Source organism: Protopterus annectens, chromosome 3.part0 (genome assembly GCF_019279795.1).
Source record: "Protopterus annectens isolate FY-2018-M chromosome 3.part0, PAN1.0, whole genome shotgun sequence".
Lineage (NCBI taxonomy): Eukaryota > Metazoa > Chordata > Ceratodontiformes > Protopteridae > Protopterus > Protopterus annectens.
Window position 1 is genome coordinate 870,319,023 of NC_056731.1, and position 18,440 is coordinate 870,337,462.

Below are 18,440 nucleotides of genomic sequence, written 5' to 3' on the forward strand. Positions count from 1 at the left end.
GTGGACTCCTGCCATAAACAAGCTATACAATAGAAGGAGGAAACTAGTACAGAAAAGAGTAAAATTCCAAGAAGGGAAGACATCCCTGATCAGTATCAGCAAGAAACTACGATCCCTCATAAAATCATCCAAGGCGAGCTTTGAAAGAAAAATTGCCAAGGACTCCAAAGATAACCACAAGGCATTCTTTAGCTATGTCAAGAATCTAAGCGGCAATGCTCAGATCTGCTCGGAGTTAGTGCAGAATGGCACAAAATACACTGAACCAACCAATATCACCAACATCCTGGCAGACAGGTTCAGCTCAAACTTCATCCTCCCTCTCACCCTAAAAAGGGCCCATAATCATACCAGAAGAATGTAGAGTCCCTAAAATCACAGACACTCAAGTTAAAACAGCCTTCTCCAAAGCCAAAAACACAGCATCAATGGGACTGGACGGTGTCCCAGACTGTGTCCTACACAAGCTCAAAGATGAACTAACCTCTCACCTAAACACACTGTTCAAACTCACCTTCGCCACAGGCTACATGCCCATAGAGTGGTGCACAGCAATGGTATTCCACTCCACAAAGGTGGAGCCACAACGGACCCTGGGAACTATCGCCCTATAAGCCTGACTAGCTTGGTCTGCAAGGCTATGGAATGCATCATCATGGAACTCATTAACAGAGACATTGGGAACCTCCAAACACAGGACACTACCTAGTTTGGCTTTGTTAAGGGCAGATCATGCCTCCTAAATCTGGTGGACTTCTTTGAGACAGTTACCAAGGCTATAGATGAGGGAAAGGTGGTACACACAGCCTACCTAGACCTTGCTAAGGCCTTCGACACCATTCCCCATTCTGATATTATAGACAAGCTCACCAGCCTGAACATAAACCCCTACATCACAAGATGGGTTACCAACTGGCTCACAGACAGAACCCACATGGTGAGAGTTGTGACAGCTAGGTCCGACTCTAAACCGGTTACAAGTGGCGTTCCCCAGGGCTCAGTCCTAGGACCCCGCCTATTTGGCATATACTTCTCAGAGGTACAGGCAAGCACAGGAGGACTATGGCTGACCAGGTTCACAGACTGCAAACTAGGGGCTATAATTGACTCTCCGGGTGACACAGACATCCTCCAAAAGGGTCTCACTGAGATGGATACCTGGTGTCAAAATCATGGCCTCAAGCTAAATGCCAAAAAGTGCATAGTCATCCCCTTTGGAAAAAACAAAGTACCCACAAACTACCACATAGGTGATAGTCCCCTAAATACGGAAGATGTAATAAGGGATCTGGGGACCCAAGTAGATAGTAATCTCGCCTTTGATAATCACATTGCCAAAGTGGTTAGAAAATCCTTCTACGTGGCCCACCTAATCACAAAAAGGTTTGCATCCAGATCAAAAGAGGTCATTGTGCCCCTCTACTCATCACTCATCAGACCCATCTTAGAGTACAACGCCCCATTTGGGATGTACTTTGCAAGACAACTGCAACAGCTGGAAAGACCACAGAAGTACCTCACCAAGAGGATCAATGGCCTCAAACAGATGCCCTATGCAGCTCGACTGAAGAAACTCCAGTTGTACTCGGTTGCATACTGCCTACTCAGAGGTGATCTCTGCCTGACATACAAGGCCATGTCCAACCCAGAATTGATGGACATGCTCCACCTAAAGAAAACCTTATCCCCTTGAGCCACATGCTCTAGGGGTCTAAACCTCACCACAACAATAAATAGGATATGCTGGAGGGATAGATTCCTGTCCCAGAGACTTCCCATGCTTTGAAACAAGATCCCAGTCTACATTAGGCAGAGCTCCTCGCTAACACTCTTCAAAAGAAATCTTGACAAGTGGATGGGAAACAGAAAATCTATCTCAGGGATCACTTCAGTGGCTCTGCTGGACAGAGGCACAGGGAACTAATCTAAGAGGGTGGCAAAAGCCAACACATTCTGGCTAGGCTTATAAATGCCTTCGGGCAGATAGCCTAGTACCCACCTATGAACCTATGAACCTATAAGTGACTGACCGCTGTACTACTAATGGACAGAAGCAGTTCCTAAATGCTGTATCCTCCTATGTATGTGGTCCCTCAAATTATCTGTGGTGTAATCCCAGTTATTCTCATTAGGAGTAATATATAATTATCAACCATTGTATTGGTAAGGCCAATCTATAACCAAATGGATAGGCTATTTCAAGAACAAAATGGAAAACTGGCTAGGCTTAAAATGGCCTGCAAAGGCAGCTAACCTAGTACTTACTTACCTAAGAACCCATGAGCTTATTTACATTAGAAGAGCCTGTATGTTGTGGTAAAACAGTGACTTACAAGTTCATCTTATTTTTGAGAATGGTATACAGGATTTAGTCTGGATCACATCAGGATAAATACAATTTACTAGGAGCCTAGTATGTTGGTTCAAACTGTACTAGGCAATAATGTGATTATGTGTGACTAGTAATGCAGTAGGGAGTATTTTTGTCACTGTGAGGAGACCAAGGTCTAGAATCTGTTGTTACAAATAATAGGGAGTATTGTTATTACTGTGAGGATTCTAAGGTCTAGAACCTGATTGTTACAAATAATAGAGGCTGGAGCCAACTGTTGTTGTTTAAAGCAGCTAAGTTTATTTATGAAATCATATGATTATAGGATCATAGGAAGTTACTAGGCTATTGGCCCTGAGGCCCTTTCAAGCCTAACCAAGAATTTAGCCCATGTTCCAACAAGTCAGCGCCCTATGCCACTGTCCAGCAGGGACATAGGTGGAATCCCAGGGGTGTATTTTCTGTTCCCCAATCACTTATCCAGGTTGCACTTAACAAGGGAGGTACTCTGCTTTATGTGGAGAGGGAGTCTATTTCACAAAAGAGGGAGTCTCTGGGACACAAATTTGTCCCGCCAACTAGTTCTATTGATGTCACAGACTAGGTAGAAGTCTCGCGTGTGGGTTACTCAAGTGGAGCTTGACTTGCGGATATGCAGCTGTCCCATCAGGGTGGGGTCTGAGATTGCTTTGTATGCCAGGCAGAGGTCACCGCTGAGGAGTCTGTAGGAGACTGAGCAGAGGGACAGGGCTTTTAGCCTATTTGTGTAGGGTAGATGTTTGAGGCCCTGGATTCTCCAGGTGAGGAATCTCTGTGGTCTCTCTAGCTGCTGCATGTGCTTTGTGAGGTACCTGCCGAAAGGGGCATTTATTTCAATAATTGGTCTTATAAGAGAAGAATACAGGGTTGTTATGAGCACCTTAGATGAGGTACCCATACTAATGAGGTGGGCCATGTAGAAAGCTTTCCATACAATGGAGGCAATAGCATGGTCAAAAGTCAGTTTGCTATCAACTTGGATTCCCAAGTCCCTCACAACAATGGAGTGCTTAGTGCCTTATTGTCAATGTGATAGCTTGCAGGGACGTCATTCTCCCCAAAAGGGATGATGATGCATTTTTTGGCATTCAGTTTGAGACCATGTTTCTAGCACCAGTCATTTGTTTGTGTGAGACCCTACTGGAGGATGTCCACATCACTAGGGGAATTGATGACAGCACCCAGGTTGCAGTCATCTGCAGACTTGGTCAGCCATAGCCCACTAGATTTAGCCTGCACCTCTGAGAAGTATATCCCAAACAGCAGAGGTTCCAAGACCAATCCCTGGGGTACACTGCTTGTTATGGGTCTACTACGTGAGGTGGCTTCCCCTATTTTGACTAGGTGGGTTCTATGAGTGAGCCAGTTTGCTACCCATCTAGTAACATATGAATTGATGCCTAGTTGAGAGAGTTTATCTATTATACCTGAGTGGGGAATAGTATCGAAGGCCTTGGCCAGGTCAAGGTAGGTGGTGTGCACCATCTTCCCCTTGTCTGTGGCCTTGGTGACTGTCTCAAAGAAGTCGACCAAATTTAACAGGCATGACCTCCCCTTGATAAAATCAAACTGTGTGAGATCAAGTGTCTGAAGGTTGCCAATGTCCTTGTTAATGAGGTCCATGATAATCCACTCGATGGCCTTGCAGATCAGGCTAGTTAGGCTGATGGGCCTATAATTTCCTGGATTGGTGGATGCTCCACCTTTCTGCAAAGAGATGACAGTAGCTGTCCTCCATTTGGCTGGGATGAAGCCAGTACTCAGGCTTTGGTTGAATAGGGTGCCTAATGGTGCTGCAAGTTCCTGCCTGAGTTCATATAGGATGTGGCCTGGGATGTCCCATGGATGCTGTATTTTTTGCCTTTGAGAGAGCAGTGATGACTTCCTCCCTAGAGATAAGGGGAGGGGTGCAGGTACTGGGGATGTCCTGTTCTACTGATGGGGGGACAGAGGAGTGAAGTTTTCACTGAACCTGTCTGCCAGCAGGTTGGCTATATCTACAGGGTTTGCATATGTGGTGTCCTTGACCACCAATTTTGAGCAGATCTGAGTGCTTCCCTTGAGACTGCGGACATATGTGAAGAAAGCCTTATGATTGTCTTTAGTAGATGCGGCTGGTTTGGACTCAATATAACAATAAAAAAATTCCTTCTTTTTATAAAATGAATTTCATGCACAGCAGAATTAGCTATGTTGCCTTAGGTAAACACAATAAATCTAAGGCTGTCTTCTCTTAGATTCAGATGCAGTTTCATGCAATGGCCCTTTTCACAAAGGGTTTGGAAAACTAAATGTCCAGTGACAAATAGCTTGCACAGGAAATCTAGTATGAAATAGTTTCAGTTTCCAATGAAACTCATTCTGCATATATTACACAGTCCAGACTGGCTCCAGAAGATCACTTGAATCAGCCTTTCTTTTTTAACAGAACATACTGCTGACAACACGCTCAAAGGCTGGCTATTAAAAACAAATGTAGAGTAGCTCACTTTACACTCCTACATAGGAAGAGAAAACTTTAGTAATCCTTGAATACAGGCAGGGATATATCCCAGTGGATTATTTTTTGAAGGGTAATTCACTCCTTTCTCTTCTAGTAATATCTTTCACATTACCTTTCTTCTGGAGTCCTCCCCGTTACCCTCTCAGACTCAAGAGTCTCAAATCTGCTTACTCTTATAGGACTTGGCTTTAAATAGCTCAGTTTGAAGCTATCCCTCATTAACTCTAACCTGCTTGCCCATTTCTGAACTAGTGTCCTTAAAGGTACCAGCTACGCCTGTGCCACGCACAAATGCACTATATATATTGAGTTAAGTTTGGATAAGCTGATTTTCAGTAAGTTGAGTTTAGATAAAAAGTAATGTATGCACAAGTTTACATAACTTGATGTTTTTTACATTGCAATACGGACAACAGCCAAACCAAACCAATTTAATTGCACCGATCTAAGGGAAAAGAGGTCAGCATTCTCAGTTTGTTTGGTTTATGAACTAAGATACTACTTGTTTTTTTAAACACTGCATATCTGCTAATAATAGTAATTTCAAATGATAATTTGTTCCATATGTTACCAACATACTTTTGAAAATAGTGGTTCTGTACTCTAACAACTTCCTGGGTGATGCCCATATAGGATCAGGTCCGGCAGGATATCTAGCCAAGTATCTAACCCTGGTGGCCCATTACACAATCAAAGACCAACTAACAATATAAAAAAATGTTTTGGCTATAACGCACCTCAGAAATATTTTGCCTGAGCACAGTCTTCAATGTAGCTCACTTTATCCAGCAAAAAAGTAATTGTAGACCAGATAAAATGTGAGCCCAGGACTCTACCAAGGTAATTGTTGTCCTTTATCATTCATCACATACATGTGTCAGGTAGCCTTTTGTTAACATATGCCATCATGAGGTCCAGGGGGGATGAATGCCAACTAAGCAATTCCTTCATATCTTTTCAGGGCAGCCAGTACTGCTTCACTTTCCGATCTACAGTCTTATCATAACAGAACTGGCAATTTGCCTTTCTTAGAATAGGATTAGATAGGGCTACTGCACAGAAAGGGGCAAAAAGTGGAGGTGTTTCAGTTGACATCAAAATCAGTCTCACCTCAAGACTGGTGAAAAAGTATGATGCACTTGAGCTGTTCCACCTACAATTCACCATAAGCAAAGTGCCACCATATCTTAGTGAGCTATAGGTCCCCATCTATGACCCAGGAAATACATACCACTTACTTAAATGAATGCCAGTCACTCTCCATTCAAGCCAACATCATACTCAAGGGTGACTTCAACTATCCCTCTGTAAAACAGGAACCATACTCAACTTCAGGCTTGCAGGCACAAAGATTTCTGGACTTTGTCAACACATATTCACATGCATTTACAAAGACATGCATTTGAAGCATTTTTCCTCGGGCCTCCACTGAAAATTGGCTTCATTCCAAGTCGGACTTTCTGGGTTAACAAATGTTAAATAAATAAATAAAATAAAAATATTCCTTCACCAGCTAGTTCGTATCCACCTTTGGGGTACCAACATCCTTGACCTTGTCCTCACCAACATGGGGGGATGTTGCATCCCCCCCAAAAAAGTGTAACATCCTCACTGGTCAGGTCAGACCATAAAACTGTTTCCTTCAAAATAAAAGGTGGGACACTAAGTAACTCTGGAGATTTTATGAACTGTCACACTGTGCCATCATCCTTGAAAAAAGTAGAATGCTGCTCAATGATAGGTTCATACTTTTAAGTAACACCCACCCTGAAAAAATGTCAAGCCCCCTCCAAACCCAGGGAGCACTGCTGCCTATGAATCATTCACAAAAAGTTTTTACAATCATGTATACAGCTGTATGGAAGCAGAGGTACCTACCCAAAATAAGCTCAGGACAAACTCAAAAAGCAAGCCATCCTGGTGGAATCCCAACATCAATAGAGTGCATAACAAAAGGAAGACAATAATGGCCAAAAATAAGGAATGTAATGTCCACTAAGGTAAGCGCTCCCTCGTCACACTAAATAAGTAACTCAAGGGACTAATTAAGTCTGCCAAAGCTAAATCTGAGGTAGAAGTAACCTCTCAGGCTAAGGACAACTACAAAGCATTCTTCAGCTATGTCCAAAACCTCAAAGGCAGCACACAACAATGTGCCGAACTAATTGTACATGGAGCCACTTTTGGAGGATATAGCAAATCTACTGGCCAATAAATTAAACTCCAGTATTACTCTTCTTACCCCCCATCACCTCTTAAGAAATGCCCTCCAACCATAGCTCTCTCAACTATCACTATGGATGAAGTCCTCAATGCACCTTCTAAGGTCAAAAGCACTCTGTTGATGGGACCTGATAATACCTCAGGATGGGTCATTAATAGCATGAAACATAACCTATTGGGGTGACTAGTAGCACTACTCAATTGTTTATCTGTTGTATTCAGCCCTCATTAAGCCAGTCATTGAGTACTATACTCCCCTTCAATATATGACCAGGCATATGCCACAACTATAGTACTCACAGAGGCTCCTCACAAAAAAGAATACATGGTGTAGATAACATGTCCTATGCAGACCACCTCAAAGCCTTAAACTTGTACTCATACAGAATGTTGAGAGGCGATCTATATCTCGCTTTCAAAGCATCCTCTGATCCGACCTTTATGGACCTTTTGCATAGCCACAAAACAAATAGCAGCAGAAGCACCCAATCTAGGGACCTAAATCTTGTCTTCACCATAAGTAAGACATGTTGGAGGGACAGCTATATGTCCCAGAGACTACCTTTCTCGGGAACTGGTTTTCCATCCATATGAAGCAGAGTTCCTCCCTACACTTATTCAAGGGCACCTTGGATCAGTGGATGGAATTATACATTTGTAACTAGTCTGCCACTTATGTCCCCATTATAAAGAAGAAGCTTGTAAATGCTTTGTCACCTATACTCAGATATAGGCCCCTATAAACAAGAAGCATCTAATCTGTCAAATACATTGTAGAAGGATGGCGAGGCTTAAAAAGGTCCATTCGGATTGGTAGCCTAGTAATTACCTATGAACCTTACCTTATGCCTTAACTTTACTTGTTGTATATGTGCATATTATTTGTTTTTTGCTGAAATGGACCATGATATGGCTGAAATGGGTCCTTTGGATGATTAATCTACCTATCTTGTTAAGTAATTAACAAACTAAGAATAAATAAATAACTAAATAGATCCTTTTCTGATTTTGTAGAGAAGCTACTGCAGTAATATAACTATTGAGCATTTTAGTTTGTAGACAACCTGATGTACAGAAAAGCTGACTGGGGGAAGAAGGGCAATGTATAAGTAATACAGACTTGGTAGTATCACAGTTGGCCCTTTCTGTTTTGGTACTTTACATATTCAATAAAATAATTTCAGGAACACAGATTTCAGCAATCTGTACTTTGGCTAAATATACAAGACCCTCTGTTATGTTTTCCTCTTCTTTGCCCTGCTGTGCATCACAGTCAGCCTGTAACTATGCCATGCCTTGTCCAACTGTCAATGTATGATGCAGTCACGTATTGTCCTGCAGAGTCTAGGTCTGAAGGAGTCCTGCTGCTTAAGTTGACTGAAATGGGATTGGATATTTAATGGTGATGCCCCCAATCCATCCATCCATCCTCACCCTTTTCCCATTTTGCACATGGGATCGGGGTGTCACTTTCACAGTGAAAATCATCTCAAGCCAAGGTTTATATCACCAGGTGGCTAGCCCTGCCGCGGCAGTTCATTCTCACCACTCACTCACACACACTCTCACTGATGGCCAATTTAGAGTGTCCAGTCCACCTACTGCATGTCTTTGGATTGTAGGAGGAAACCAGTGCACCAGGAGGAAACCCGCATGACTGCAGGGAGGACATGCAGACTCTGCACAGAAGATACCTTAAGTTGTTGCTTTATAAGAGAGTGGTGGTGGGTGGATGACGTTGGTTTGGATGTTTGAGGGTCATTTTTATGAAGTTATGGTTTTGGTTTTATTTTTGGATGAAATACTGAACATTTTTTGAGGGCTCTTATGTCCAATTCCATAAAAGTGCAAGTAATGGTGATTTTTGTCAGATCCTGGAGCATATGTAAGCTTCAGAGCATGCACTGGTGCAGGTGGGCTCTTACCCCAACAAAAAACATGTTTTTTTTAATTTGCTTGATCTGAAGGTGATGTTTTTGTTTTGATGCAGTGGCTCCAAATCTTTCTACTTTTTGCTATTTTGGTATAAACTCAGACCTGTGGATACCTGTACTTCTTTTCAATGAGCAAAGGATCACACCCACTGAAGTATCCAGGCAACTGAACTGTCCCCTCAGGATGTCAAACCCATGTCTCAGTACTGCCCATGTTCGGCTTGGTGCTGGGTAGTACCTCTACTTAGTCACTGAGGGCACTAGAAGGAGGTCATCATACAGGGCTGCAGTGGTAATGTGGCATCACCTATGAAAAAGACAGTGCACTGGTTAGCCTTTGTACCATTTCCCTGTAACACTGAATCATCAGCCTTTCACATGTGCTTTGTAGCATGCAGGCTTATAGCAGAGTCTCTTGAATAAATGACCAGCACTGTCTATTCATTTGCCATAATCAAGCACCTTGGGCCCTGTCATGGTGCTTGTGTTGTATCATCTGCAATACTTTCCAGCTAGAAGCAAAAGGAGTGGAACCTGTTCTGACTGATATATTCATTCCCTTTGTCTGTGTACACTGTGAAAAGCTAACTGTAGTATTAAAAAATATGAAGTGGTGTTTGAGGTTCACCACTTCAATCTGTGATTTACAAAAAGTGAATTTCTGGGACGAAGGAAGTATATCTGAATGGCTTGCTATTGCATTTGATGCAGTAATAGACTATATAGGTTTCTTTTCCCCTTTTAAAGTCATAATACTTTTTCTGACAACACAGACTGCTGCCAAAGAAATGACCGGAATGGTTATAAGTATTCACGAATGGTGATAAGAAAAGTACCATAACAGATAAAGCCTAAGTGTATTCCTATTTATACATAAATATCTCTAGTGAGAAAAAAAAATACGTGACCCCAAAATAGACACCAATTGTCCAATATACATGGAGTTGTATTAAATATCGCTGAAACAGTATTTGCTATTTTCAGTGCCTTAGTAAGTTGCTTATTTGCAATCCTCTCTGAGCTGACTGGTAACCTCCTGTTAAACTTAGCAGCTCATGTGCATTTCAGAATAGCTCATAGTTTTCATGTCTAAGCTCCGCATTTACATTCTGTTGCAGTATTAAAAATAGCACTGGCAGAGTGTCAGCAATATTAAATAAGAGATAAGGCCAAAAATATTTGCTGTGGTTCCTACATGTAAAGAATGCACAGATTTCACAAATGTAAAATGCACAATAGTGCTGCAGTTAAAATCTCTTATTTTAGAACTAACAAGGATTACAGAAGACTTTGTTTCATAATATGTTAAGATACAAGAAATAAAAAAAAGAATCTTCTTTTTTTAAGACATTTGGACACTTTAGTCATTTTCACTTATTTTGTTTTTATTTGTTTGTTATCCAGAATAATCCAACTGGATAGAACCCATTTTCAGCAGAGGTATGGGAAAAAAACATTTCCAAATGAAAACATTACAATACATAGAGTAATAAAATATAACATTTACAGATACGATGTTAAAGGTATTGACAGTTAGTGAACGCATTACAATAAACAGAGAGTAGTAAATGATCATATTCACATAGTATAGGGAGAGAGACATAAAGGCAGTTACAGCATGGGATAAATGACATAAATTGTCCGGTTCCAAATATGTCAGCATCAGTGATTAGTTGCCTGATTTACAATATTCTTGAGGAGGAAACATTTTGAGTTAGATCTTACCTGAAGGAGTTTGGCTTCCCAACAGTGTGCATAAGTCAGAATGCGTGAGCAACAGTATGTCCACATTGTGTGCTTTCCATTTCAGCACTGCACTGAATGGAATAGTGCAGGACAATGCCGAGGGCGGGGGAGGTTATTGATATGCAGATGGCAGTCACAGGTCCACAACGAGGCAGCTCTCTATGCCATACTGTATGACAACTCCGTAGCACTTGCAGAGTGAAATGTAACTACATTAGTTTATGCATCAAATTCTGACCCTACAACATTTTGAGGGGGAGACAGTGATAAAGATTAATGGTACACAGCAGGGCAGTGCTTGCACTTTACATTTTTCTTTTCCTCCTCTACCCTGCTTCATTCTGTCCTGAAAGCCCAGTACCTCCATCTATTGGCAGATTTAGCTGCTCTTCCTTTCTCTCTGCGTGAGTTGGGACCTGTGCGGATCTTAAGAACATTCTGGGGGCAGTGCCAGTAACTTCTTTGACTTGCTGAGATAGGTTATTATGATCTTCCCTTATTTTCCCCACCCCTCACCCCAGTGTTTGTAAGCACATCCAAGGGCTACTCTACTCTGTGGACCATGTCTTGCCTCAGAGAGCATTTCTGATGAACACTCTCCCCCTTGGTTGGGCGCACCCCTCCTTCCCTGCCAGAACCTCGGACACTCGAGCCATTATTTGAACCTGGGTTGTTTTGGACATTGTTAGGGCTTTATCTTGCTATACCATGGTGCACTTTACCTTTTAGAAATACAAAAGAAGCTTGGATAGAGGTTAAACAATAATATTACGGCACACAGTACCGCAGAGCTGTCTGCCCCTCTTTAAAGACCATATATAGGTATATAGCACTGCACTCCTGTTCATTCTCTATTTATATAACACAGAAACTGCTTGAGGCTGTTCTGAATTTACCCTTGCATGTGCAGCAATGCAGCCTTGTGTGTCCTGTGTTTACATAACATACAAAGCACTCTGGGAACAGTTCACCATTTACACAAAGTTGTGTAACAGTGTAGCACTATGTAGCCTTTATTTACATAGTACCTAGACTACTTAGGGGTGGCAGTCTTACATATACAGTAGTGTAGCCTTTTCATAATACAGAAAGTGATTAAGGGACAGTTTATCATTTGCAGTAACATGTATGGAAATGTAGCCCTTTGTGCTTTGCATTTAAGTAATACGCAAAGTGCTTAGGAGATAGTTCAGCATTTGCACTAGGGTGCAACACAGTGGAGCTTTGTGTGACCTACATTTGCATAATACTCTAACTGTTTAGGGGATAGCCCTGCATATGTAGCAGTGCAGCACTATGAATCCCATATCTGTACAGCACACAAGGTGCTGGGGGAGGGATAATACAGTATGCACCCACAGTTCACAAATGACTGTACTGCTATACCGTGCAGCAGAGAAGGAGACATCAGTAACATCAGTATGCATTGCAGATCACTGAGACTAGGCTAGTGTGTGGGACAGGGCAGCATAGTCTGGAAAGCCACTGAACTGTTTTGTACTCACTACCCATTCCAGCATACTAGTGCTCATTTACATGTCATCTGGGCTTCGTACTCTAATAATGATAGCACAACACTGTGGAGCTGTGCTACATTATGAGCCTGTATAAGGATGAACTGGTGCTGCTACAGCTCACTCTCACAAGTTGCTGTATTTATGTAGCTGCTGTGATGTAACAGCTGTGGGAGCTACATACTGGAGACAAGGCAGACACATGATCTACTTCATGTACACGGTGTGTGTGTGTGTGTGTGTGTGTGTGTGTGTGTGTGTGTGTGTGTGTGTGTGCGTGTGTGCGTGTGTGCGTGTGTGCGTGTGTGTGTGTGTGTGTGTGTGTGTGTGTGTGTGTGTGTGTGTGTGTGTGTGTGTGTGTGTAAGTGAGACTCATGTCTAAAAGGCTACAGTGATGATGATGGGAACACAAGCTGTACTTTAATAGGACCACAGCGGACTCTAGTCTGGTAAGTGCACTCTAGAAACTGTGATGTAATGAATACAGTTTCAGTAGATAGCTTTGAACTGCAGTGTAGCTGTCTATGTGTAACAGTAAGTAAGCAATAATGCCCAATAGGGTATGTGTTATTGGGAAAATAATGCCATCCCAGGTGTGATGTGAGGCTCAATGCCTGTGGGCCACTACCCCCTGGAACGGTGCAATTTTCCCAGTAACATACATCCTGGAGGACAATACTGTGCTTAGAGGACTGGCTGGCTGTTAAATTGCTTTGTACGTGTTTTGTTTATTACTAGACTGTTTTTATATTTTTAATGTAAAATAGTTCCTGTGCCTAATGTTTCAAACTTGCTATAGCATATGTAATTGTTGGTGGAGAAAGTATTTTACATCCAAAATATAATTTATGTAATATTTAAAGTTTGCACAAACATGAACACACACACAGACACACATGTTCAGAAGCACAGACAGACTCACACACACACACACACACACACACACACACACACACACACACACACACACACACACACACACACACACACAAGCACACCCATGCCAAGCAGTTGCGACAGCTTTGTTTTAATACACCTCAGATATCGCATGGGGAGAAAACAAATGAAAAAAAAACATAGAATTCTGGGTAATTTGTAACTACCTCCTTCCTGTGCCTCTTTATTGTCCCTAATTTTCTGGTATAGTGCTGCTCTGTCCCTCCTTAAAAGACTGATTTGCTGGAAGTCACTGAGGACTAAAGTCAGTCAATAATGCCAGAGATTAAAGCTTCACATATCTAATTATTAAATAAATGCTTGCTTGCTAATGTACTGCCTGTTGCAGCCGGAAGACATTACCATGTGCTACCCTGACACTCATAGAAAGACTGCTTTACTGGTAAATCACTGTGTAAAGTTAGTTACTAATGCCAGTTATTAGAGTTCCATTCTTCAATAACGAATCCTTGCTGATGGACTGCCAATTGCAGTTGGAAGACATTAAGTTGTGCTGCTTCTGACTTACACTGTCTCTCTCTTACTCACACAAACACACACACGCACGCACACACATTACTGTTTTCTTTATTTCTTTACTTTTTTATTTTATCTCTCTAAATTACAAAGAGCTGTTTGGCAAGCATAAAAAATGGTGTAGATTTCCATTTTTTAATATCTGGTCTTCAGGGCAGCTGCCATGAAACAGCAGACTTGATTTTCAGTGGGCATTAGCTGTACATCAACACACTGCTGGAGAACATTCATTCTCCAGTCAAGGTTTAATGTACAGTTCACACATTCTCTAATGCTGGTTTTCATAATATGTATTCATCTGCATATGCACTGAGACCAGCTGCCGTTTCACTGTGCGGTAACTTATAATTTCCGCAGAATACTGTCATTCGCTCTGAAAGTCCTTTCTGTGCAATTATCATTCCACTTTTCATATGCATTAAGTAGCTGTATCTCTGAATGTCATTCAGAGTCTTCAGCTAAACTAATGAAGCTTTAAATCTATGCAGCTTATATGTGATGTCCCAGTTACGTCTTCCTGTAAAATATATGTTCAAAACATGTCTGTAGTTTGCAAAACAGTGTGGGCCATTTTTTTTTCATAACAGGCTATATAATTATCAGGGTACTTAGAAAACAACATTCTCTAGTGAAATCCTAACAGATTTGACAGAGATTGGGATGACTGCATTTATGGAACCTTATAAAAGTCAAGTGAGACTAGGATAAAAACTGGGGTAGATTGGTTTACATGTGAGTGACTGCCACGATGTCAAGGATTTTAGAAAAGAGAAAGATGAACTAATCTGCAGGAGCACTAATGACTTTTTACTGGTTCCAGTAAATCCTTCTTGAGTCAGAGAAAATGTGCAATCTTAAATCGGCTGAAGCAATTCTGTTAGCAAAGAATGGGGCAAACTTGTCACAAAACTCTTACGAAAAGGCTTTCAAAAATAGAGTTTCATCATCCTACACCATTTTACACCCATTTGGGTAGGCTAAGCTGCTCAATTTCTTGCTACAGGAATTGTCCAGATAGGAACTCTTAACTTCTAACATGAGAATACTGACTGAAACATGTTCTAAAGATGTTATAGGTTTAAGACCAGAAGTCATGAATATTTGATCATCACATTCCAACAGTGGTTAGGAAACACTTTTACCAGGCACAACTGATTATAAAAGGTATTTCATCTAGGTCCAAGGACGTTCTTACCACTCTGTATTCTGCACTGATCAGACCTATTAACTAATACATTGCTCCATGTGGGATTTATCTAATTAGGCATAGCAAACAACTGGAAAGACTTCAGAGGTTCCTAATTAAAAGATCACAGATTTAAATGACAAGAGCTACAAGCAAGGCTGGAAACACTGACCCTTTATTTAATATCCTACAGAAGCCTTAAGAGCAATTTTTGCCTCACATTTCTGGCAATTAGGGATTGAGTAGTCTATGATCTGTTATATCTCTGCAATCAAACAGCCCACTAACACTAGAATCAGGGATATAAATCTGCTTCAGCAAATAAAACACAGCGGGGAGCCAGATTAGTCACACAATGCTTACCCCTTTTCTGGAACACACTCCTTCAAAAAGGAGTTAGAGAACTCTGGGACCTCTCCTGTCTGGCATCAAGTTTTCTGAAATAAAATCCAATACCAAAGAGTTCTAGCTGAATAAGTTTGCAGATGACTGCATGCTAGGAGCAGTCATTGAATCACCAAATGATTTGGCCATCTTGCAGGAAGGTTTGTCCTTAATAAATAACCAGTGCCAAAATCATGGACTCAAATTAAATGCAAAAAAATTCATTATTGTGTCATATGCGAAGTCATCTACCATGGAACAACTAGTCACCATCCCCACAAGAGGAGAAAACATACTTGATCTCATCATCACGAACATGGGATCACAATGTTCAACACCGGAAGTATACCCCTCACTGGTGAGATCAGATCATAAACTAATCTCGCTGGAGGTCCTCATCCCGCCCCCACCTGAAATAAAAAAGACCACAGTGAAAAACTTCTCAAAAGCCGACTTCACACTTCTAAAAACTAGTGTGGTCTCCTTTAAGGCCCCTGAGCCAGTGGTAAACATTACTCAAACCTCTGAATCACTTACAAATGCCTTCTACCAGCACCTACAGGACTGCATGGATCAGGCAATCCCAAACAAAACTAAGACTCTTTGTACCAAAGGCAAGCGTCCAGTCTGGTGGACCCCAGCCATAAACAAGCTTTACAACAAAAGGAGGAAGCTACTACAAGATAGAGCAAAATCCTTGAAAGGTAAGACACCTTTGATCATTATAAGTAAAAACTAAGAGCTCTCATAAAATCATCCAAGGCAAATTTTGAGAGAAAAATCGCCAAGGACTCAAAAGACAATCATAAGGCCTTCTTTAGCTATGTTAGAAACCTAGGAGGAAACTCCCAGATATGCTCAGAATTAGTTCAAAATGATGTGAAGATTACTGAACCTACACACATTGCCAACATACTGGCTGACAGGTTCAGTGCAAACTTCTCCCCTCCCCCAAAAGGAGAGATATCTATACCAGAGGATTGTAGCCCCCAAACATCTCCAACGCCCAGGTGAGAACTGCTCTCTCCAAAGCAAAAAACACAGCATCCATGGGACCGGATGGTGTCCCCGGCTGCGTGCTCCACGAACTCAATGAGGAATTAAACCTGCAGTTAGGACAACTGTTTAATCTTAGCCTCACCTCAGGATACGTACCAAGGAGTGGCACGGCGACTGTGGTCCCACTTCACAAGGGCGGTGCCTCCACCGACCCTGGAAATTACCGTCCCATTAGCTTGACAAGCCTTATCTGCAAAGCCATGGAGAGGATCATAATGGAACTCATAAATAAAGACATAGTGAACTTGCAGACTTTGGATCCAACCCAGTTTGGCTTTGTCAAAGGCAGATCATGCCTTTTAAACTTGGTTGACTTTTTGAGACAGTCACCAAGGCCATTGATGAGGGAAAGGCAGTCCATACAGCCTACCTTGACCTGGCAAAGGCCTTCGACACAATACCCCACTCAGGTATCATCGAAAAACTCATCAGCTTGAATGTAAACCCATACATCACAAGATGGGTTGCAAACTGGCTAAGTGACAGAACCCACAGGGTCAGAGTTGCTGGAGCCATGTCAGACTCAAAGCCTGTCACAAGTGGTGTCCCACAGGGCTCAGTCCTGGGTCCACTCTTGTTTGGCATCTACTTTTCTGAAGTTCAAGCAAACACAGGAGGGTTATGGCTGACAAAGTTTGCAGATGACTGCAAACTGGGCCATAGTCGAAAACACATCTGACACAGATATCCTTCAGAAGGGCCTCACAGAAACGGATAACTGGTGCCAGAGCCATGGCCTAAAGTTAAATGCCAAGAAATGCATAGTCATACCCTTCGGGAAAAACAAGGTTACCCCTAGCTACCATATAGGTGGCAATCCACTGAGCACAGAAGAAGTCATCAGGGATCTGGGGACCCAGGTTGACAGTAGCCTTCGCTTGACACTCATGTTGCTAAAGTAGTTAGGAAAACCTTCTACATTGCCCACCTGATCATGAAGGGATTCACATCTAGATCAAGGGAGGTCATCGTCCCCTGTACTCATCACTCATTAGACCTATGATTGAGTACAATGCCCCATTCGAATGTATCTGACCCGACACCTGCAGCAGCTGGAAAGGCCCCAAAAGTTCCTCACCAAAAGGATAAAGGGTCTCAAAATATGTCTTATGCTGCCCGACTGAAAGAACTCCAGCTCTATTCAGTCTCATACCGCTTGCTCAGAGGTGACCTGTGCCTGACATATAAGGCCATGTCAAACCCTGATTTGATGAATATGCTTCACCTCAAAAATCTAGATCCCTCAGAACCACAAGGGTGGGAGACTTAAACCTTGACACGGTTATTAATAGAACATGCTGGAGGGACAGATTCATCACCCAGAGACTCCCTATGCTGTGGAACAAAATCCCGGTACATGTGAGGCAGAGCACCTCGCTGGCCTTGTTCAAGAGGAATCTTGACCAATGGATGGGGGATCTCAGATATACCCCAGGGATTACTTCAGTGTCACTGCTTGACAGAGGCACAGCAAAATAATAGGCATAGTTTTATTCAAACTAAAGGGGTGGCGAAAGCCAAATAACTATGGGCTAGGCTTATAAATGCCCTTGGGCAGATAGCCTAGTATGAACCTATGAACCTATGAACCTATGAACTATCACATTGACAATATGATAGGATTTGTGAACTTCTGTGGACAGTGACCTAACTTTTGACCAACATGTGTCTGTTGTAAGAAAGTCCTTCTGTACTGCACAGCTTATAAACAAAGGGATCATATCTAGATCTAAGTATGTCATTGCCTCCTTAACTTAGCCTTCATTAGGCTAGATGTTGAATATAATGTCCCCTTTGGTATGTATATGTTCAGATACATGTAACAACTGGAAAGCCCACAGTGATACCTTACTAAAGGAATTCACAACCTAAACAACATGTCTGACATGGACTGACTCCAAGCCTTGTCACTATATTTGATATCATGCAGACTACAAAGACCAGTGTCTCGCCTACAAGGCATCCTCCAACCCATCCTCCAACCCATTACTGATGGATTTACTGCACATCAGCAAGTCAAATGGCATTAGGAATACTTGGTCTAGGA